Source organism: Cygnus atratus, chromosome 7 (genome assembly GCF_013377495.2).
Source record: "Cygnus atratus isolate AKBS03 ecotype Queensland, Australia chromosome 7, CAtr_DNAZoo_HiC_assembly, whole genome shotgun sequence".
NCBI classification, from domain to species: domain Eukaryota; kingdom Metazoa; phylum Chordata; class Aves; order Anseriformes; family Anatidae; genus Cygnus; species Cygnus atratus.
This window is the reverse complement of record NC_066368.1, coordinates 27,510,296-27,535,018: the sequence shown is the minus strand read 5'-3', so window position 1 is coordinate 27,535,018 and position 24,723 is coordinate 27,510,296. Positions and strand designations below refer to the sequence as shown.

Genomic DNA, 24,723 nt, shown 5'->3' with positions numbered 1-24,723 from the left:
CCTTTTCTGTGTACCATCCACAAACATTTGTGTAACTCAGTTTTAACAGCAAAAGTACTTAACAGAAGCCAGCATCTGAGCTTCACAGAACGGTCTTCAGGGAAAGTGAAGTTTACATTCTCTCAGGAGCGTTTGTTTTGGAAGTGTTCAGGCTTTCATGCAAACAAAAAACACCAAGAGCAGCCAAACCCCATCAAGCCAACAATGGCTCACAGAACAGTGTTTCACAGCGTTTTTTTTGTTTTGTTTTTAATAATAATATGAAAGGTACATAAATATCAGCGAACAGCAAGCACATCATCAATATGATGCAAACAGAGAAGGTTAGGTACTCTGGAAAAATTCTTGTGTGTGAATTATTCACTTAGCTGAAATAATTTCTCTTTCTTTTCCATCTTACCCTGTTCAGGAAGAAAATCAAGGCTATATAAGGCTTCACATTCAAAGGGAGGAATATGCTAAAGATTCAAGTCTGATGAAAATAATTAAATCATTTGTTTTGCCTAAGATAACTGAAAAATCCCTCAGGAGTAGTCTGCAAGAAGCTAGTAATTCCCATGCAAACTATCAAAGTTTTGAGAATAGCATCTTGCTGCTAAACATTTTTTTTCAGAAGAACAAAGCAGATGATACTTTATAACTTGCAAATCACAAAACATGAACATAAAAACTTACACATTTGTACCAAGAATAAACTGATCCTCACTTTACAACAAAACATTGTATAGCATTTTGAGAGTATTAAGAGAACTCACGGGATTTTATGGAAAATTTATGGGATACCATAAGGTCAAAAACTGAACCGTTTCATCCACGTATGGTATAGCACTTGCTTCCCACTCCAGGACAAGATACTCACACTGGACCAGACGCACTTGAAAATGATGTGCAGAAAGGTGGTTGTCCTTCACATTTTGGAATGTGAAATTATGAGATTTCACAGGTAATTACAGATGTTAATTTGATTGTATATCACTGACTTCAGCAATGCAATCTATTATCAATGATTCCAAAGCCACAGCTGCAAGGATGTTTACCTGCTCCCCTACAGGCTACACATGCAATATGTGCAATGTGACTAGACATAGACTCATCCAAGGCCAAGATGACACGATATTCAGTGCCATGTGGAGGTGGATACAGAGCCACATTTCAAGTAACAACACAAGCAGCAATGGCTGTACCAGCTCCCTACTGATTTCTCTATTCAAAGACTGTGCTAGAAGGTAAAAACAAACAAACAAAAACAAACAACAAAAAAAAACCAACCCTATATGATTATGTTACAAAACCTTGTCTCAGTGCACATCCACTAAAAAAAAAAGCTGAATTTTCACTGAGAAGACAACCTTAGTACGGACACTTTTGTGACCTGACTATTTGTTAATCAGCAGCAATGTTATTAGCAAACTCATACATCTATACATATCATACACGTCATTTTAGATGACCTGTACCATTCAAAAAGTACTGACATTTGAAAAGAAGGATAGCCTCACTCAACTAGCTTGTCTCAGCCCACAGCCAAAGGCAGCCATGTAGAATCAGAGACAGACAATGAATTACTGGAGAATGGGGAAAAATATATATAGAGATGGGAGAGTAGTGTGAAAAACAAAGCAGACAATGGGGGTCAACGCACAAAGGGGCCTCTGAAACAAACCTGGACATACCTATATTCTTGTCTGTTGAATAACAAGAGGATGCAGGGAAGGAAATAATGAAGGAACTGAAGGAAATAATGCTGTGTTTTCACAAAGGTGAACTGTAATCTGTTTGCATCTTAGGTCTCAAAACTATTATAGCAGTATTTTAATACTCATGATGTACCATTTGGGATAATGTATCTATATAAATGTATTAACTTTTGAAAGAACATTTTATGTTTTTAACTTTCAGAGCATAATTTCTTTTATTTGTAGCTTTCCAAGGCTATAGATTTCCTGTCTGGCATCTCTCTCTCACCCCAGAGCCAAGCTACTCTAGGTCCTTACTGAACCTACAACTTACATAGTAACTGGGATAACCACCAGCATAGTCCTTAAAAAGGGTGCCCCAGAGAATTCAGTCACCAGAAAACATCCAACAAGGCAAAGGAACAAGGCCGTCCACATTAATTTAACAACCTATTATCCTCTGAAATTGTCATCAACACTAATCTATTTATCTAGCAACTAAACAAATGTATATGAGCTTCCTATGTAATAACACACTGATTAAACCTTAGAACATTTCAGGCAGGGCATATTCCTCATATAAAAATCAGACCTCTTATTAAACCTCAAAGGGAATTCCACATAAACACACATGATCAAAAAGCCAAGACCACATAAGGATTTAGTCTTAGTTTTAGTCAAAATTCAGTGATTCTTTTTAATTGCTTCAGTTGCAATGTTTTCAGAAGCACAGAGAACCATCCTCTGAGAAAGCTAACCAGTAAAAAGAGCACAGATCTCCTTCTTACTCCATCACATGCTAGGGAGGCCTTTATGCCCTGCTAAATGTAAAATATTTTAGAAAAATAAAACCAGGAAACAAAATGGGATTTGGTCAAGAGTTCATGCTGGCTGAATCACTGTGGTATGGAAACCACCAGCTCTAAAGATGGAAAGTCCGGAGCCATTCATTCCCTCAAAAAAAAGAAAAAGAAAAGGCATTAAAGAACCATTTGGCTTGAGGTTTTGCTGGTAAGCTCCCCCAACATTGGAAGCATGGGAAAGGCTACCTATGGATTTGGTGCCTTGACCTTTTTTCTCCTAATCTTTCTCTAGGACGACCAGCAATTTGACATGCATCATAGTTTTTCATATTGGGTGCAATGAGAATTGTTTAAATGTCACTCTGTGACTCAACATGCAGCAATGCTACAGGGTCATGGCACTGCTTCTTCCCTCCACATCCTGCACCTATTGCCCTCTTCTGCCTTTCCCCAGGAAAAAAAAAAATCTACATACTTTACAGATTGAACATGGCCAGTTTCTAAGTAGAGATTCTTTCAGATTTCTCTGTGCTGCCTTTTATCTGAGAGCTTCCAAGGAAATATTGCTCAGAAGCAATTAAGGCCAACTGTTCTTAGACAAAGGCACACAGCAATCAGCGTATTTAGCAAGGCAGCACAGTCATTTTGAAAGAGGCCTGGAAAATCCTAACATTGTTAAAAATTATCTTCACAATTGCTTACAAGATCTAGTAAAGATATTTGTGTTCTGCTTGTGCATTTCATCATCTTTCATAAGCCAAAATCTTATTAGCAAATAATTTTAGCAAAGTTCAGAAGCCAAACTGTTGTACATGCCTATTGCTTCAAGCAAGAATAATAGCTCTTTTTAACAAAGTGTTTTCAAAGTACTGGCATACATAAACACGTTATACTTTGGTACATAACACATTTATTTGTCTCAGCTATTCATTACATTATTTGATATAATCCTGTCACGTTCAGACTCACCTGATCGCTGTTATCTGTGGCAGCCTCCTTGGCTGTGCTGGATGGGATGACCAAGAGCCACAGTGAGAAAGGAATGTAACTGTGCTGAGGAGCACGAGGAGAGCCAGTCCAGTGGCTAAACATCAGAAGCTGAGAAAACCCAAGATCAGTTCTGTAACATATTTCCTTACGCAGACTTATGCACATCATTAATTCTCTCTGTGTCTGTGCTCTGTAAAATGGTACTTCTGTATGACAGGCTCTGTGAGAATAAACACAGTATGAAGTGGCATACTGACAGGGAACATGGAAATGAGTCTTTGATAACTCCCCATTACCAATCATTCATTTTTAACACTCAAAATTAATGATCCAAGATAATGTTACAGTGAGAAGTGCTCATAAAAGACTCAAGAATCAACAGTTTACTGAACTGAATTTAGTTTTGTGAGTATAGGCTTAAAAAGATTCATTTACCATAGTGATTGGATTCATTTACCATAGTGATAGCCATTTGGAAAGCAGCCTTTGAAAATTAGAAGCAGCTTACTACAGAGCAAACCACCAGCTAGCAGCAATGATATTTCATTGCACTGGTCACAATGACCAACGAAGCCTTTCAACTCACCAAAGTACATGCCAGGATGTCTTGAGAAAAAGATCTATAAAAACAGCACATCCCAAACCTGGGACTGTTGTGTGTTAGTTTGGCACATTTTTTAATGGTGCTGATGTTGCAACATGCAGCTAGTCCCTTCAAAATTTCATGACCAATATGACAGGACAGAATCCGTACTGAAGTACTGAATTACGGTAACCTTAGGGCAGGCACCAACTTTCCTGAGCAATTCATTATCCTGAGTCTACGACAGACACTGCAGAACTTTAGCTAACTTTACTGTTACCTTGCCTAAATCTAAAAAGTTTTTTTTTTTTTCCCTTCTGGTGTGAATGTGCTCACTGGACAGCATTGTTTCATCAGATAAAACCACCCCCAAATCCTTCTTCTAAGATGTGTGTTAAGGGGTTGGTATCTTTTTTATTTTATTCCTAACACACCTACTCAGATTTGCATCAATCATTCTCCCTTCCTCTTTCCCAGAGTGATCACCCTGCAATACTGATCACTGCGATCTCTTCACCTGCTGTATTCCTTATGGCTGTCACTGCTCTCAGCTCTATACGCTGCCAGCGCCTGTAGCACGGACTAGCGGATTCTGAGTATCCCCTGCCCTGTCACCACTCCTGCCCTCAAGTTTCACAGGGTGTGTTCATGTTCAGAGCTGGAGCACGCTTTTGAAGACAGCCCCTCAACTGCCCCACTTACCGTGCTGCACTTTGCATCACAGAGCAGGCCCCAGTTGCGCAGCCTGGATTCCTTTTGGACAAAACAGAACTGGAAGAGGTACCTCAGAAGCACAGGTGAAGAATGCCAACTGCACGCAGCATGCAGTCCAGGGGCCCCCACTAAAGCTACAGCCCTCCAGGTCCATTCCCAGTGGCTGCAATGGCTGTGGAGAAACAGACATCCATTCTCATTCAGCAAATCTCAAACCCCTTCTGCACACTACCCAAAACTCACACTGCTCCCCCATCCCCTCCCAAATAAAAAATAAACACCAAAACAAGCAGCATGATATCTTTCTTTTCAGATATTCTCCCAGAGAGCATCTCCAGTGGATCGTAACATTTGACTTGTTTACATTTGGAGTAATCTTTGTTAAACCTGTCTTACCATTTAGGCCCTTTCTCACCTCCCTGTGATCTATCACTCACCCTTTTCCTTTCACCAATTTCTACTCCTCCTTTATTTCTTTTGGACCCTCTTATTCTATTTCATTATTTCAGTTATGAATAAAGCTTGAGCTCACTGCTACACAAAATTCATCTAACATAACTCCTACATCTTTGATTTTCCGTAACTGAATTTCTATGCAAGTTCTACCAGCGCAATCTGGAACTTCAAGATAACTATAAAAATTTCCTTTCCTCTTATTTCTCAGCTAGATGCAGCACAGTCTTTCTCTTTGTGGGCCAACCCAGGACACATGGAACTGAATGGAAGGACCTCAGCTGACTGCAACATGCAGTCCCCTAACTTCATGTAATGAAGTCATTCAAACAACTGATACTATTTATGTTAAATTTCGTGGCTATATGACATTCAGAGATAACCATGTATGTTTTGTGTCTTTTGCAAATACATTTTTTCCTATTATGCAACCTGAAAAAATACTTGTTTTGTTCTAATGTAATTGTGAGAATCAAATTTATATACAAGACCTTTAGAAAACAGAGACCCACCTCTAAATGCAAAGAACAAACATTTGCATTACCTATTTATATTAAAATATGCAGAAATTTCCAAAGTATTCAGTCAACTTATAAATTTTTATAACTTCTTCAAATTGTTAACATTTTTTTAACACACAGCGTTATTTCAGCTTTGTGGAAAGCTCAATAACAATCTTTCTGGTCTGGAAAAAAGGAAAGAACATTATAATAAAGAATGCAGAATAAATAAAAACAAAACAGTACAAGCCGTACATCCACGCATACAAAGACAACTTTCATGGTGAGCTATAAGCAATTATAATAACACAATGTGCTGCATGTTGATTTCACCAGTGAAAAGAATTTCTCCAGTTATTGAAGACTTTCCTGGCAGAATCTCAGAAAAAAAATTCTGACATTCTCCCAATCTGACTTCTGTGCAATGCAAGTCATGCACATTTTAAACACCGGTGAATAATACTGCCTTTCTTCTAGGAACTGTTAGCAGCTGTAGAAACTATTACAGCCTGCTTAAAACCATGTCTCTGTAGTCAATACTCTCCAGACACTTAGCAATACTAAAGCTATTCCTGGGGCTAAACTAGAATTGCTATGTGAATACAAAGTTTGATTTATGTTGAAATGAAACAACAAACATCTGATCTTTCCTTTTTTAAATGGCCATTCACATAAACACGAGTATCAGCTGCATAACTAGAAAGTGATGTACCGAATTTACAGAAATTAGACAAAGGAAGACCACCCACAGTTACCTTCAAGAAGAAAAGATTTGTCAGAGGGTGAAAGATTGCTGGTGAAGGTATTTTGTACAGATGTGGCTGCCCTAATGTCCTCATGGTGAGACTGTGGCTTATGAGAGTGATGCTTCTTGAATCTAATTTTTCAAGTCTTCTGAAAGATGCAAAATTGATCAGCAGCCCAGTACCATATTCTGGCGCTGCTCATCATCAGCTGCTCTCAGACTGATCACAGGCTCAGTGCATTGCCTAATAAAATGGTCCAGATGCAGCCAAGAGGAAGTGGAGGCCTCTATGTGCTCATGTTATTCTTTCGCATCCCAAAGCATGGGTGGGAGCAGGAGAACACTCAGCCGTGGTTCCTCCAACATTTTCAAAATGATAACTGGGAAGAAAGAGGAAAAGACACACGTGGAACAAAAGCAAACCTGAAAGTACATACAGAATTTCAGATATGTTGTACAGACTCATGTACATCGCTAAACTTTTACAGAAACTTGCTGTACTGAAAATCTGTTTGTGATTCCTCACTGCAACAAACTGCCATCAAAGTTCATTTATTTTTTTAATGCATCTTCACCTTTCGGTAGATAAAAACATGTAAGAAAATACAATCAGATTTGTGGAGGGTTTGTGATCTCTGACAGAGATAACAATTAACTTGACGAGTAATGATAATAAAGTGAAGGTTAAGATAATTTGAAGAAAGGCACTCGTCCCCTAGGAAAATATCATAAACCAATCAGGAAGAGTGTAATGGCCTCAAACCAATGCTTTAACCTCTTCTAGACTAATTTTAAATTGTAGATGAATCTGTAGCTGTTTGAGTATCTAGAAAGGTAAAAGATAAGCTAATTGTTCAGCTCATTACTAGTTTTGCCTCTATTTGTGAGTTACTTTTTTTTTAAAGCATCACATTTACATCTTCTAATCAGTGGTCTTTTTAATAAAAGTTTCAGCACGCACCAGTATTTCCCCATGTAGCAGAGGAACACCTCCACCTTCTCCAGCACCAGAATAGCCTGCCTGTCCTTCAGCTGCCCCAGATTTTTATCAAACAGAGCTCTGCAGACACAGTGTCAGTGCACAGACAGGGAAAAATGCTACCTGGTCATATCTATGGCACGTTCAGTGTTGCTTTCCTAAAAGCCACTGAAAATCACTTTGCATGGCTATTCCTGTGAGGTTTGGAAGAGGATACATCTCTTAGGAGAACTGAACAGCTGCTAGCTCCACCAGCCTACCTTCACCCTGGGGACAGCCTTTACTAAAACTGCACGTGACCAGCGCAGCTGTTCAAGGATAGGAACTTACCCTGAAACCTCCGTTGCTCACAACTACTCTGATGGGACTGTGCAAGATCAAGGAGTCCAGAGGTAAAACAAAGCTTGAAACTCCAAATACCAACCTAACACACAGCAGAATTGCTGTAATTCACTCTGCTTTCTGATTGAATTCCAACTCTTAAGCTGGCCTTAAGACCACTGATACTTTTGGGGAAAACTCTATTTGATTGTGCTCAAGACCCCCGTTCACTTTTACAAAGCCTTATCCCATGCTGTTCCCACTTCCCCCTCTCCTTTTTCTCCTCCCTACTCACACACTCACTCCATCTACTTTTCTTGTTCTTTCAGTCCGTGTTTCTCACACGTCTCCTTTTCTTGTCCGTGCTTTGAGCCTTATCCCATGCTGCCCTCTGGGCTAAGCTTTCTCCCTGAGAAGGCTTTGGATGTCACACTTCAGTAATTTTGGGATAACATTCAGATTCCATGGGAGCAAAGCTGACCCTTATTGTTGGGTCTTTCTCACCAAGTATCCTCCATCCTCTGCTCCAAATCCTTCCTCCTGCCTTTTTGAATAATCTCATCCTGTCTTTATTTAGCATCTGTAACTTCACTCCCCTTTTCTCCTTAGCTGATGGACTACATATTACATTTGCAAAAATTGCCAAACTTTGACTGACGCTCCTACAGGCAGAGTATAAGGTTGTTGGGTTTTTCCTTCCTTTGTCTATAAAATGGCACATTATCTGAAAGTTTTCAAATATGTTCAGTTAACAATATTAAACATACAGAAGGAGAAAGTGAGCAAATGAGGGGGAAGAGGACTCATTATTTTCTTAAATTGTAATAGGTTTTTAAAAAATAGCATTTTTTTTTCAAAAGCACTGAACTTACACAATGCAAAAAGACTTAGACATTGCTGGATATTGTTTAGATGAAAAAGCATAAAAAAGTAGCCATCACATCTCTTGGTCTGGGAACTTCAGCTCAGCTCTGTTTCTTAATTCAGCACAGTCACAAGGCAACACTGCAATTAGAATCCTCCAGGGACTGCAGATGAAAAAAAGGTTGCATTCAAATCAACTGATTTCCACGGTCATGTATTTTGAGGGAACCAAGCAGCCCTACAAAACTTACCAAATAAGTAAAAATTATGCAACTATGAAATACTCACAGGTATTCTCCTAACATTAACTTGACTTGTTAAACCTTACTCATCAGTAGCTCCATTGAACGGAGTAAGAAAAATCAGCCTGTGGTCGCAAGGGCGGATAATTTACAATGGGAGGCTGACACCAGACCACATGGAAAATTAAGCAGCTTGAACTGCAGGCAAGCTTAGAGAAAGGGTGAAGCAATGGCTATTTTGTTAAATCCTATTGGGCACAAAATGGCATTCTGCTACAGAGTGCTAATAACACACATGAAACACACTAACAGCTGCAATGCAGGCAGAAAAAGCCAAATAACCTTTTGGTATAAAAAACAGATTTCAAGTGACTTCATCCATCACAAATGATAAATGAAACAGAAAAATCTCCAGCACACAGGCACACTACGAATGTGGGAACAGATCTTCCTAGCGATGGGGTCAGAAAGATCTGATCCTTGGCACTAATTCTGGAGTGAGCAATCTTTCAGCCAGGTTCCCTCCTTATCTGCCTATGTGTAGAAAAGTCACTGATAACTGAAAAACTCTTAAGCAATATTCTGAGCTGCTTTTATGTTACAATAATTACACGTGGGCTGCTCAGCACTGAATGGTATCTGGTACCATTATCCTAACACATGTAACTATCCATGCAGACATTCATAACGCGTCCAGCATAGCAGGGAAGGACTACGAACACAAACACATACAGCGACCAACACCGTTGATGCTTCCCACTTTGGCTGGTAATGCTGTGCTAGTGCAGTCCGCAGGCAGGTGCTGTGGTTTCTGACAAGCCTGCTGGGTAACAGTGACAGGAATCTGTCAGATGCTGCCCACACGCAGGCCGTGTCCCGCATGGCATGCTGACCTCCACAGAGGAATTTTCATTTTAAAATTCTGCTGGGGAATGTTACAAATACCAGCTGGCAATGTGTAATGTATTACAGAGAAATGGCAAATCACAATGGTCAAGGCAAAACAGTGGGAAAACACCCTCCAAAGGCAGCAGCGGAGTTGCCAGAGCACGCTGTGCTGGATCAGAGAGATCAGTTAGGTCTTTGCGTCTGAGGCATGCTTGCCCCATCACATGAGGCAATGGGCAGAGGCTCCTCCAAGCTGCCTGTGCAGTTCCCTGGCCTTGTGGTTGCCAAAATACTAGTGGTGTCATAAGGACTACTTAAAGCAGCCTCAGGCTGTGCCGAGAATAAACCTTTACCCTTACAACATTAAGTTCGCACCGCGCACAACTCCTTTTCCCCTAGAAAAAAGCCCTGTGCCAATGCATTACAAGACGGGTGTCAAAGACCACTGACGTTCCCTCGACAGAACCACACAGCCTGTTCTTCCCTTAGACAAAGGAATTTGAGGGACCTGCTTCCTCCAGCTTCCTGCCTACATTACATCACAAAGTTGATGGAGAAGATGAACAATCAGTTACACTGCCTAGGTAGGCAATAAAATATAGGAGGCTCTTGACCAAGTGTCGAGCAGAAGAGCCTTAGCACACCTACCTGTGGCAGTTCAGAGTGCTTCTGCTCCCGTGCAGAGGTTATCAGACCCATGGCAGAGCAATAAAACTGAGCAAGTACCTCGGATTTAAGCACTCTAGTGAAAAGTCCAGCCATTTAAGTGAGGAGGGAAGGTAGCTTTAAACCAAGTATCAGGCTTGCCACCTGAGCCTCTGAGACAAATGTATATGCTCCCTCTCCCTGCTCTGCTGTGAGCAATCCTGTCTCTGCAGGGGTGGAAAGCAACTGGACGGGTGGCAATAACTTCAGCTGCAGGAACAGATTTGGGAGAGCTCTTTTGCAGCATGCTGGGAGCTTGGGCTTGCTAAGTCAGGCAATGAGATAAGCCCAGTATTGTCTCTAACAAAAAGTAGGAGGTCTCTGCAATGATGATTTTTGCCTTTGGAAACTATATTAAGACCAGTGCAGAAACTGATAGCGAAGAAGTGATTCATGAACACCAACAAAGTGATTCACCAACCCCTTGCTAGGAAGTGATATCATCGCAACACATCTCCAATGGAATGGCAGAAGAGAGGCATTGTTTCACAGGACAGAAAAATGCTGCATTCTCCAAAAGAGAAGTATTAAATCTGCAGGTGCATATGACAAACAAGAGGGGACAAATTGTCAGTGCTCTGGGTAGCGAGTTGGACAGCCAACACCGTGACTGTCAGATGCTTGTAAGCACTGCTGAAAAATATTTAACATTTCCAATCTGGTCCGAGATAAATTGCAAACTCTGGGTATGTTTTAAGATTACCGCAGCCCAGCCAGATTCTCCTCTACCTTCCCAAGCTGAGCCATCACTCCTTGCCCCATCCCTCAAGCCACAAACAGTAAAACCCTTTCTTGCTCTCCACTAAGTGGCCCTATGAGCGTGTTCTTGCATTCTCTTACCTAACTCAGTCCTGCAATCTCTCCGACTCACAATATTGCCTCCACATCCTCACATGGGCTCTGTCTTGCCAGGGATCTACACGCCTTAGCAGTATCTCTCTCCAGCCCGCTGCTCTACCCAGCACAGTTAGGCCATTCCCAGATGCCTGGGGCTGAACACGTGTATGCAGCTGCTGCGGAGGCAGAAAGCAAGGCAGTGTTAGGTTTCGGTACGTATGCTGCGTGTTGTCTTCAAGGGTGGCAGGCTGTAACTTTTTCAGTTTGTAAAACTGTATCTCGTGTGGGCCATGACCATGCTCTCCGCAGTTATTCTGGGTGGTATCAGCTTGTCAGCACCTCAAAGCCCTAAGCATGCTGCACTCTGCCGTGCCTTGTAATGAATGACCTGCCCCTTGAGAAGCACGCAGTAGTAGGCTTGCAGCTATTTAACTACTGTGACAAGCTCACATTGCCCAGACTAAGAAGACTTTTTGTTCTGTCAATCATTCCTTCTCCTCAGCCTGTCCTGTGTGCTAAGATGGCAAAGTGCTACCCCCTAGTTCACCTGATAGCAATGATTCTCCCTCACCCACAACCCTCTTCTCATAAAACTTTTGCTTACAGCACCTAACATCAGCAGCCCCAAGCACGTGAAACACACTAACACCAGTGCTGCTTTCCTCCCTAACCTGCTGCCCAGCTGTCCCAGACACCAGGGCCAGTTCAAATTCAGGGAATCGCCAGAGAAGAAAGTGGTGGATTTCGGGAATCACTCAATTTCTCCAAAAACTCCTTTAACTCCCTGCAGGAAGACTGGTGGGCCTGCTGCTACACAGACCTGCTGGCCAGCAACCCACAAGAGGCTAATGTCAAATGAAGGCTTTAGGATGAAATCAAAGCAGCACTGGAGAAGGGAATCATTGCATCACGGAATATCCCAAGATGGAAGGGAACCACAAGGATCACCAGGTACAACTCATGGCACCAAAGAACAAGTCCAGCACAATGCAACATGAAAGCAAGTTGTAAGTATTTATTCTGCCATTGCTCCTAACCCCCCGCCAGGGACTGGCATGGTAATTCAACTTGTATCCTCCAGTGTCGTAGCCCCAGCTCCCTGGAGACCAGTGCTGTGTATGTGTGCAGACAGGGATCAGATCTGAGCAGTTCTGGGATTTCTGATGTATCCAGTCACGCTCAGTGCCAGGCAGAATGAAGAAGAACTCCTCACACAGCCCACTCGCTGCACTGGCTTCCCCTAGAGAAGTAAGCAAGCCACCCACCAGCCTTCTAACTCAGCCCTCGAAGAAACGCCCAAGGAGCAGACTGCAACGAGAGCTGGCTCTCTCCAGTACAGCAGCACTCACAGCCTCGCGCGCGGTGGCAGACAGCTCTGTCCCAGAGAGCCCAAATCTAGAAGGACGAAGCAGTCAAAGGGAGGAGACAGGAAATACTCCTCACACACTCAAATGGGGAACTTGATTGCGTGATTTTTCTGTGTGGTAGGGCACAAGGGAGAATACATTCTTGATACAGTTTCAGTGTTCCTGTATGTTAGACAAGATCATAGGGGAACTCAATCAGCAATGGAAAATGGAAATGCCCCTTCCTTTTGCCAAACACAGAAAAAAGCATTGGGCCCGATTTTCCACTGGTGACACTCATTTAACATCAATGCAGTCCCACTATACTCACAGTAACTTTTGGTATACTTAAGTAAGAAAACTTAATTTCCAGTTTGGCTTAGGAAAATAGGTACTGTGTTTGGAGCAGACAAGTGTAAGTAACCTGTTAGCAAGCACTTTAGAGAACATTTCACTTTAGTGAACATATTCCTTCAAGTTATTACTATGATCTAGATAAGCAGCACTTACGGTGCTCATCTTTTAAAAAATTATCAAGTATCATCAATTAATCACTCCTGTATTAGGGTTTCCATTCCAATAGTCTCCCTGTTGCACATACACAGCACTTTCTTAAAGTCATGGAGGGATACCCCAGACAGAGCAGACAGAAATTGATCAGAGATAACCATTTTATCTCAGTTACCCAGAAAAGTGAATGGTTCAATCTTCTGTGTAATATCAAACCTCATGCACCACAGGAACAGAAGCCTAAAGGCCACATAGTACTTTCACTTTGCATGTGCATCTTCCAGTGATGTCAACTGGATGCAAGTTTCTGATTCTCAGACAGTACAACTTCTGCCAGGAAGTATTTCCATAAATACCCCATTCACTCTGGGCTCACATTCATGTGCCAACAAAATTCAACATCTCTCCACATCATCTGGATTTAAACCAGCTGTCAGTTTGACATGATAGAAAGATCAAAAAAAAAAGAAGGAAGGGAAAAAAAGCTTGCACAAATAAAATTAACTTCATCAAATTCTGGAGGCTCTTTGAAAGGTGAAAGCATTTTTAAATGTTGGCCTCAGGAAATATGTTCTCTGCTCACAGAGAATGGGATGAACATAATTCTAGGCACAAGGACAGCTGATAACTTGTGGTGAGATTACCACAGTTGTAGAATTTAACAACACGAAGATGGAATAAGCTAACAGGTATCATTTCACCGCAGGACATGACAGCAGAGTCCCTACAACTGGTTCCTAAAGCTTAGCTGAGGAGTGACGAAGTGTTAAGCTACAGAAACATGATTGCTTGCAATCTTCTTTTATGTTCTAGGATCCAAACTGTCCCTGTTCCAAGGGCAAAATACTGCAAGAAACAAAGGGCATAGAGTGGAACAGAAGAAAGGTCATTTTCAACTTGTGCTTCTCATGAAGTTTTCAGATTCTGCACACAGATTTAACCAATTCTATCATTTTGGTTACATTACAGGCAATTTGTTCTTATCAAACCTTTCTTTCATTCTAGTCATATGCCACCCTTGAAGTAAAATAGCTCAGGTTCACACATAAAGATCGAGATTAGATAATGGAAACGAGATAATGAATCAACTGGTTCTGTACACAAAATAAAAATCTGCAATTACAAAGCAGCTAATGCAATGACTCTGGCTTACATTAGTTACATTACAGACTGGCCCCTTGGATCCCAGGACTTAAAATCACCTTTGCTCTCTCATGGGTCAAGTACAGCTCAGCCAAACCCGAAGATTTGTGCCAAACAGTTTGTATTTCTAACAATTAAATAATGAATTTGCCTTTTATAAGTCACTTAGGAGTCACACTTACACAATTATTTGCACACACAGCCACTTTATTCTTAATCCCTCCTTTCAGTCTCAAACACAAAAAGCTATTATCAGTTGGCCAGGCTCTGCTCTCCTTTGCCCTAGTGCTAAACCACAACGCTTGCACTGCGAGCAGCGAGCTTCCGAGCTCTGTACCGCACACGGGAGGGCAGAACTCGATCAGGCTGCTTCTTCACACAGGTAACTGCCCTCAGCAGCGACTTGCCCGGTCTGCAGCACAGGTGGACTGGAGATTTTGTGCTCTGTGGCACACGCTGTCTCCTTGCTCAGCCCTTCTAACTCCTGGGGAGTTGCACGAGTCCCTCCGAGGCCCTTATTTTAGATGCTTCTTGTTTCCCATACAGACCAGAGCAGGCTACTTATTCCCCTTACTTCATTTAATTTACAAGAAACACACCAGCTGGGTAACACTGAACAAAAGACAAAATTGTTTCTACAGTGTATTTACAGACAATAAAATGAACCTATCCAGCACACAAACTGTACACAACGTGCCCTATTATTAACTGAAACCAGAAGAAACACTCTTCAGTACTTCCAGTGCTTGTAAATATATGCTTACGTCCTGAGTAACCTAGAGCTTCCAGCAACTACTTAGTCCTCAAAGCTTTGAGCCAAGTTTTCTCCACGACATGCACTCACTGGGGCTCACAGGAGGTAACAGGTAACTGGTCTCTGACCCCACTTCTTCACAGCCTCACTGCTGAAGGCACCCTGACTGACCAGATCACCCAGCCTAGTTCTCCTGGACTATATTCACTTACTACACACATCATGATCACTGCCACACTCCCAGGTGTGGTGGCGTGCCCTGTGCAACATCTGCTAGCAAAGGACAGGTGGCTCGGTGCAGAGGCACTCCAGGAAGATCCCACCAAGCAGCAAGAGCCCTGCTGCCACTAAGGAGGCAAACACAATGTGCACAAGAGCACGCACAGCAACAGTCTGAAGAACAGAAATCCTAACAGCACTCCCCTGTGTGCCCACGGCAGCTGGGGCAAGAGTTACTGTTTTGCTCCTTTACAGGTACAGTGTTTACAAATTCATACCCATTACTTGGTGCCCTTATTTCTCTCTGGTACCGTAATAAAGCAATTCCCAGCTATAACGACATGAGACTGTTCATGACTGGGATGAGGTGTGTCAAGAGTTGCAGCCCTCAGTGCTCGAAACATAGCCAATGCTGGTCAAATGAAACCACCGATGCTGGTCAAATGAAACACAGACAATGCTGGCCAAACAAGCCCATGTTCCTCCCGGCACCCCGCCTGACCTCAGGGGGATTCAGAGGCCACCCCACGCAGCAGCACCCAGCAGGACTGTCTGTCCTTCTGCAGGTGCACATTTTCTGCCACCTTGCATAACCATATCAACAGCCACGTAGTTCAAGAGGCAAACTCCCGCAAATGCTTCCCGTTGCATAAAGGGAAAAGTAAGCTATTACACATTGTGAGACACTAAATCACCCCAACTTGGTTACTGATGCCTGTCAAAAAAAACCACCAAGGGTCCTCTTGTGCCACCCTTCCACTAAATGATAATCTAATTAAGGAGAAAAACTTGATAAGTCACAGCATGATGCTCCCGATGCAAATTCATATGTCTTTTTTCTTCCCCTACTATAATTCATGGAAGTGGAAGAATGTCACATTTTTCAAGTGGGAGACGTTAAGATCTGTGTTTTAGCTCTCAGGTAAACCTGGAAAACAAGGTAAGGGCTTCTCCGTGCATGAACCCCAAGTGACTCAACTGAAGTGAGTGTAGATGAGGTGAGAACCAGGAGAATTGGATAATCACATTCCAACTCTGTACAGACAGATTCGTAAACAGAGAAACTGGCCGCTATTTTTGAAGTGGAGAATTGTCATCTCAGTAGAGCAGCAGCATGACTCTGAATTCAACATTGTAATTCTCAGACAAAGCTAGGGTAAAAGCACATCAAACTTACGAAAACAACTCTTATCTGCTTGGAAAGGACAGGCATCAGGCTGCTTGGGCAACCTCGCTTGTACCTGCTTGTATAAAGAATCAGCACCTTGACACTGTAACACACCATTTCCCTACAGTATGCGATCAGCTTCAGATCCTTCTGTTCTGCCTCAAATATCCATACGCAGATGTGACATATATACGGTTTACACACATGCTCTATCCAGCACAAAAAAAGAAATTGCCCCGCATTTAGCATTCAGTTTTAACAGTATGCATATACACGCACAAACATGGACCTTGAGAAATCAGGTATGTATGTAAAATGAGATTTTTAATACACCCTCAAATATGTCTCACCATTAATGGAATTCCTTCCCAGTGTTGCTTTTCTGCCTTCAGGCAGGCGCAGCAGGATAGAAGACACTCTGTGCTGAGCCCCCCCTAGGAGCATTAGTCCAAAGGTAAGTCCAAAAGGTATGTGAATGAGGCCCTTATTACCCCCGCACACCAGGAGGAACTCACCCTAACATTCTATAATAAGGCCAAAGCTTTTAGCTTTAACTTGGGAGTCACAAGAACTACAACCTACCACAGGAAGACAGAAGAGATCAAGGGCATCCTCAAAGCCTTTGTTAGGTGAAAAAAGTAAAGTGCACGGTTACTCAACTTTTTGTGGGCTTATGGCTCTGTTTGCATCCTCATACAGTCATAAATTTTAGTGTATACATAAAAATACAAATACAGTTACAACGCTGCCTTGAGTTCCACGCAAACAGCTCTCTATAAGCAATGTCAACTCCTGGTATGTGCAAGGCCTTGCCTATACAGGACTCTTTGCAGGATTAGGACTGTAAACTATGTACATAAATGCTGGTAAAGTGTGTTTACATAATATGTAAATAGATAAAGAAAAGTACATTCACACCAACTACTGGGGAAAGAAAACAAATCATTTTTCTACTGCTAAAAGTACTGAATCACTTACCATCTGGTTTGGGAGAAAAAGGACTTGGTCCAATTCAGCTATGAAGAAAATCCTGTCTAAAAAGAGTAATCACATGCTAGATCCCCCTACGTTCAATTTCCAGTCATGTTAACATGGAGACACGAGAGAGAGTTTTGTTTTCCAGGAAGAGAAAGAAAGAAAAAAAAAAGAACCGTAAGAAAGATGTGAGGCTTGGTAGGCCCTGATCCTGCAAACTCCAAACACTTAGCTATGGGGAATAGTGACAGCTATTTTTCAGGAGAAGCTACGTCTATGCATCAGTTTCTGCTGGAATGCACCCTAATTTTCTAAGAAAAATCTGACACACATTTGCTACCATGCTGTGAAATGCAAAAGTGAAATCTAGGTACTAAATATCTGAACTAATTTCCCTTTATACACTGGCAACATTTTTTTTCCCTCAGTCACATGAAGATACACAAATGCTATGGCAGCACAGAGCAGAAGTGGTATGTAACCGACAGGCATAAAGCTAAAGTGAAAACTGACTGATTAACCTAAACACACCAAAATCCTAAAAAACATTGAAAGAAATTTCCCTATCCCACTAAATACCTTACCTACTACAATTTACGACTCGTCTCTTTTTCTACTGAACACTAAGGCTTTCCATGAAAAAAATATACCTATTATTTATTTAAAATAGAAAAATGTTCCTTGGCTATTCCCCAAATGTGACTTATTCTTTCCTTCTTAAATTTAGCACAATTGATTAACCCTGTAGAGATCTTCACTGGGATAGATTTGATCCTGAAATCACATAAGAAACAAAAAATTTCCCTCTCACACTGAGAAGAGACTCAAAGTAGTGTGTTACAGACCAGATGTACAAGCAAGGGCGATCAAGTTACTGTGGCTTCATGCGTTACTGCTTATCACCTGTGTGATGACCGTACCCAGTCCTCACCCTGTGATTGTGAAATAGAAGGGCTTAGCTTAAAGATAGTCTGTGCTAAAGCATTTTTGGCAGGGAGGGAAGGCTATGGTTGAGCACCAAACAGGTTACAGTGACTCAGCTGCACAGCAGTAACCCTTTAAACCACAGAAATAGGATAACTTTAGTCCTTGCTAGTAACCGTGCCTAAAAGTTGGCCTGTGATTACTACCTCAGGTATCACAAGCAATGGCAGACCCACACCTAGTACCCTCCGGGACCCCAGAGTTGGTAAATTATCTACTTCAAACTCAGTCTCCAACAGCACAGAATCACACCCTGCACTAATACAAAAGTGCTTAAATAATGCACATTATCTCAAAGCAGGCAAAAGTAAACATGGCACTGCAGTAAGTGATAATGGGAGGAACAGACACGGACTGAGGAACACAAGGCTTTCCTTGCAAAGAAGCTTTCCTCGTTACTGCCGGATGACAAGACTTCAGCGTCTCTGTCCGCGGAATGGGCCTTTCCCCTGGGTCATATGAACAAAACCTTCTCTTGCCATTTGAAAGTCAGCTGCTGAGGGGAGGGCTGAAGGCCAAGGGAGCTGCTTCCAAACAGAGATGACCTTGCAAGCTTTCTCCCACCCTCCGCTCTCTGACTGAGCAACCAAACAGGACCCTCGGGATTCTCCGAAAAAGTCACAGAGAAAAAACACGAAGTGCAGTTTGGCACTGATGTAACAACGGCCGGGGGGGCCTTATGGGTCTGGCAGCCAGTGATGGTGAAAGAATTCAATGGATCTACAGGATGTGGTTTCAGAAATGGTGGAGAGGCCCTGCTCGGAGCTGTGGAACTCTACAGGGCTGGTGGCAGCGAGCACCGCGCGGTTCCTCCCTCCCCAGTGTGCCAGGAGCAGCACTCAGGTGTGACGCAGGACCCCACGCTCGCTATCTGCCACAACAGGGCGCATGCTGGTGCTCCACTTCTCTGTGAGCAATGCAACCACGCTTCACGGCCCAAACTCAAGATCAGGATCTTCCAGATAGGATAAGCCCCTCATGCTAACGAAGTGTCAGGACTACAGCCAAGTATGACTTTCATTCTGTATCAAATATCTCAGGAAAACAGATTTCAACTTTCCCAACAAGTTTAAACAGCATTTAAATTAACTTATATCAATAAAACGATACATAACCCATGCATTTGGCTGCTTTTGAATGTGTTTATGTAAAATAATTACAAAATTATTTTAATACAACCAGATATAAAAATAAGCAAGAAAGAAATGAGCAAACACACCTCATTTTTAGCTGCCTTTTCTGCCCATTTCTGTCAGTCAAAAGACTAAAAGCGATAGTCCAAATTGCGGTGTTCTCTACATTTTTAGTTTAACCAATACAATATTAAATCTTAAGTGATTCCCATTTGTTTCTAATTACATTCTTCATAACCTAGTATCTATGCACCTTCTGTCAATATTTTGTTTTGAAAGTTACGCCAGTAATAAGAGCGATGATACAGCTCCTTCTGGACTCAGAATTACACCTGCAAATTGAGCTGTGGGTTTCTTTAATCTAAGTAACTATCAAAAAAGGTCTTATTACATTCCTGCCCATTCCTGAGCACCCGGTATCATGGACACTTCAACAATATTCTTTGGATATATTTTTAAGTTTTAGACTTAGAAGTCATATTTATCCCAAGTTATATGATTAGATTATCTTTAAAGAACATTAAAGATGCACTGTGGTGGTTTTACTCGAGTGGGTAGCCGAGCTCCACCACAACTGCTCTCTCACTCCCCCCGCCTCAAAGAGGAAGGGGGAGAAAATACAACACAAAGAGCTCAAGGTTTGAGATGAGAATGATTTAATTAAAGGGAAAGGGAATGGGAAAAATAAAAAAAAAAACACACAAAAAAAACAAGGCAACGCGGAAGTGCAGAGAGAAAGGAAAAAAAAAAGTTATTCTCTACTTCCCATCAACAAGCGATGTTCGGCCACGTCCTGGGACGCAGGGCCTCAAAACGCATAACGGTTGTTTGGGAGGACAGCCCCCTTCCCCACGAGAGTCCCCCTTTTTATTGCTGAGTGTGACATCAGGTGTTATGGAATATCCCTTTGGTTGGTTTAGGTCAGCTGCCCTGGCGATGTCCCCCCCCCATCACTTGCCCACCCCCAGCCTGCTGGCTCTTGGGGGCTTGGAGGGAGTCCTGATGCTGCGCCAGCACTGCTCAGCAATAGACACAACACTGGAGTGAAACCAGTGCTGTTCCAGCTATGAGTGCAGAGCACAGCACTGTGTGGGCTGCTGCAGGGAAAGGTGACTCCATCCCAGACAGACCCAACACATGCATGGAACTTAGAAATGGCATATGATAACTCTTTCCACAGCCACTGGTGGATTTTCCCCCCTCTCTCTCCTTGTTGTCACGGCTGCATACAACTGGCAAAGTATCCTGCAGCTCCACAGCTGCAGCGGGTCAGTGCCACCACACAAGCAGCTCTGGCCAGAGATGTCTTCATGCAAAGTAAATGCCAACAAGAGAGCACCTGAAGGGAAAACAGTTTCTAACTACACTGGTAAATGTCTCCTTCCTCATATGCGGGATTGGTCCTAGACAGTCAGAGAGTTCAGAAGGAATAAGGCCATGACTAACTCACAGTACCCATCGCCACAATCTAACCTGGGTGTAGTCAGAGACACCAGCACAGATCTGATTTGCACCAGTGGAAACCACAAAATCAGTGGAACTAAGCTCAGAAGAGCAGGATGAGGTTCATTATCTCTGCAAATTCATGCACGGGGAGTTGTACGCTGCACAGCCTTTCCTACTCTGAGTCACTCCAACTCCTGCTCTAGGCTGTTCAGTAGCAAACTGTCAATAAAACTCGTTAATGATGTGCTTTATATAGAAGTAGTGCATTTAACTGAGAGGCTGCAACAAATGAAGAGTTGCAACAAAGGGTGAATTACATGGTTAATGGAATACAGGATATGTGTCAGTAAAGAAATGGTAAAGGTGGGTGGGAGTCTTAACGTTACATAGATCTGCTTGAAGTTTGGTATATATATGAACATAATTCCCCTTTTGATTTCAGTACAGTTATATCTAGCACTCCTCTGTGTTTCTACTGATATATAAAAATTCTCTGATGAATAATTGATAACCAAATTTCTTTTACGTAAACCATTACTGAAGAGACAGCAAATATTACAGACATGTTTGTCTTCCTTCTTTTTAGCCTTGTTCTCATCTGAATCACGTTTGGCTAGCATTGGTATCTCTCTCTCTTTGATTGGTGGTAGCTATAAAAATAAAGAAACACATACCTTTGCAGAACTGGTGGCATCAACAGTGCAAAAAGGATGTTCTTTGACACAGTCTTATTTTTCCTTCTATGTAAATATACCTCTGCAGAGGCAGGCAACATTATAACAGAAGATGGTTTCTGCACTGCCTGTCCAAGTTCTACACCTTGTGAAATAATGCAGCATCATGGCACAACATTAAATTACAGCTAACGACTGACCTTCTAAGTAGGCGGTCGTCATTGTTGTCCGTTCAAGACTGTTGGTTTACCCAATGATTACAGGCAATTCTAAATTCTCAAAACAAATTAAGAGGATCTGGGAAGCAACCCCTAGAAGAAAGTGAAAATGAGCTTGGGGTATTTCACAAACTTCGGGGAAAACTGTAACACATAAAAGTAACAGAGAAGCAAGAAGCTAAAAAATTGTCAGTTCCACAGAAGAGTTCAGGTAGAAAGAAGGAGAGGAACTTAGTAGTGGAGAGGGGATGGAAAGAAAATAGCTGTTAACAGTTCTCAACACACTCTGTGTGAGGGGGAAAAAAACAACAAATGCAGCAAGAGACCAAAACTGTAGCCTGACTCTGACCTCACTCATACTGGTTTTATCGCAAAATCACTGGGCTGAACTTTGGTCATTGCATCACCGACACAAAGCAGTCTCAAAGCCCAGACAAGCCGACTACACTGTTGTTTTTTCCTTCCCATACATTCAAGATGGTAGATGTTGGTTAAGGATATACCTGTCCAAAAAAGAAAAAAAAAAAGAAAGAAAAAAAATGTCAATTTAATTGTTAGTTGGTTGGACAGCTTGCTTTTAAGTGTGTTTTTTTTTTTCTTATATATATTACTGCACTTAAAAATGTGGGTGTGATATAACATTTAACTGGAACATTAAGTGCCAAGGACATATTTTTGTTTGTATCTGTTAGAAATGGAAACCAATACAGTAGTTAAAAACATTGGGGACTGTAAGGTGATCAGTTATGCAAAACATAAAGCTCATCACCAATGTAAAATGGCACTGGGGATGTTCACATAAAGATGTTCTTAAGATCTTTTTAAATTTTAATAAACAACCTTGTACACAGGACGTGGGATTCACAGTTTACAGAGCAGTAAGTACTAAAGGGTCAAGTAATTCACCTAGTATAACCCAGCAAGTTAAGATCAGGCTGAGATCAGAACTCAGGGTGCTGTTTTTCCATGCTGGTCTTGCTTACAATGGCATGTTACAAAAGCACACAATATCCTACCAACACCAAACGTTTCTGTTTCCACAAAACGGTTTACTTTTGTGCTGCACAGGAAAAGAACCAGTGTGTTCAAAAGTAAGCATTCTAGCAATCAGAAATAATTTATCGTTACCCTAATAACTGCCAAAAATTCCAATCCATACCTCCATACTGAAATTGACTGGCCCTGCAGAGAGGGCTCAATTAGAAGAGCAGACTAAACATGGAGACTTCCAAACCTCTTGGTTTCTGTCATAATTCCACTTGCCAATGAATGCAGCAGTGGAGAGGCTGTCGCCATCCTCAGCAGTTCACTCCCATACAGTCACACGCCACGGAAGCCCAACTCTGCCTCTCACTTCAAGATACAGATGTCTGCCCCCTTATCCCAAATATCCTGCCAGGTATAGAAATATTCTCCTGATCTTCATCCTGTGCTTCCAACGCTGGCATTGGGGGGTTGAAATTATTTAAAAATACCTTTGTCTGAACATGAAACAGCTGAATATCACAATGCTTATAGATTCGGGTAGAGCTCAAAACTAGCAACTCAAATGAGCATCCTCCTCTATGAAGAGGAAGCAATTATGCCATGACCTAAATTTGCAATCTGTGCACCAAACACTTATAGAAGACACAAAGTAAGTTAGGGAAGAGGGTTTCAAATCACTGATCTATGTTTAAAGTATCATTATTTCATCTTTTGCTAGGCCATCAGAAGCCTGCATTATATGCAAGAACATTCCACATGCATCTTTCTTAAGTTTAATGCACATCTTAAGACTTTAGTTTGCCTTTAACCAAGAAAATACACTGGTTTACCTCATCTTTACATGAAATTATTGAACTTGGTGATCTGCAGCCGCTGGAGTCCTACCCAATGCGGAATCATCATTCAGCTCTTTTTCAGAGTCATAACCAGCTGGGCCCAGACTACAAGAGTACTTAAGTGCTGAACACCTACATAAATAACTGAACTCAAGGTGGTATAAGCCTGTATATTCTTGTGATGAGAGACTAATTTTGTTTAATAAATCCCAATATTAATGGGTTAATTTCTGACTTCAAGAATCACTGTATTTTCTGGGCATGATCTGCTACATGTAGTCATGTGAATAGTTAAGAAGGTAATACAAGCGTTGCCAGCCACTGATACACAAGCAGAAAATAAAAGGTTGTGTGTAATGCCCCAGCAGAACAAATGCTGTACCCTTTTTGTACATCGGCCTGAAACTACCACACGCAGACTCCACCGTGCTGGAACTCGGTCAAAAGATCATCCATCCTTTCTGTCACACGTGGATTCTCTGAGGATCAGCATTTGGAACTCCATGTGCTTGCTCGATGTTCATCTGTGGTTAAAAACAATTTAATTCAGATACAGCCAAACGCAAAAGCGATGACCAGAAAACACACCGCTTGCTGTTCTGGAAGACACTGAGCCGAGACTCTAGCAGGAGCGGCGCTGTCAGAAAGTTAGTTCAGATCAGATGAATTTGACAAAACGGCTTGGCTGTGACAGGCATTTGCTGGTCCAAAGCAACTATCAACACGCAACTATCAACAAAGCACGGCCCGTTATGTGGTCATGGTGCTTAACGCGTGCCACCGCGCTCAGTGCTTAATTACAGACCAGCCCCAGCTCCTCGCGGCACCTTCTCACGGCCCCACGGGGGACAACCCCCGCCACGGGGGACAGCTCTTTTTATTAACAGCCGCTTCCACGCCGCCGGCGGGCAGGGCACGGCGCCAGCCAGCGGTGCACGGAGGTGCCGGGAGCTCCCGCGGCCCTGCCCGGCCGGCCCGGGACGAGGACGAGGCCGTCGGGGCCGCTCCCCCTCAGCGGAGCCCCCCCAGC

At 42.3% G+C, this 24,723-nt stretch overlaps 1 long non-coding RNA gene across 14 annotated transcripts in view; it reads right to left on the bottom strand.

The window, feature by feature from the left end:
* LOC118245679 (uncharacterized) overlaps positions 1-24,656 on the bottom strand; it is a 68,704-nt gene extending 44,048 nt beyond the window's left edge. For 11 of the 14 annotated variants that reach the window (XR_004777925.1, XR_004777940.1, XR_004777944.1 and 8 more), the window contains exons 1-8: positions 24,076-24,513; positions 22,220-22,373; positions 21,853-21,963; positions 8,637-8,792; positions 6,475-6,844; positions 5,764-5,904; positions 4,755-4,938; positions 3,449-3,689 (exon numbers count right to left, since the gene is read on the bottom strand). This is a non-coding gene — a long non-coding RNA (uncharacterized LOC118245679). The other 3 variants (XR_007708568.1, XR_007708564.1, XR_007708573.1) reach the window with 3 other exon arrangements.
* Between the last annotated feature and the right edge of the window lie 67 nt (positions 24,657-24,723).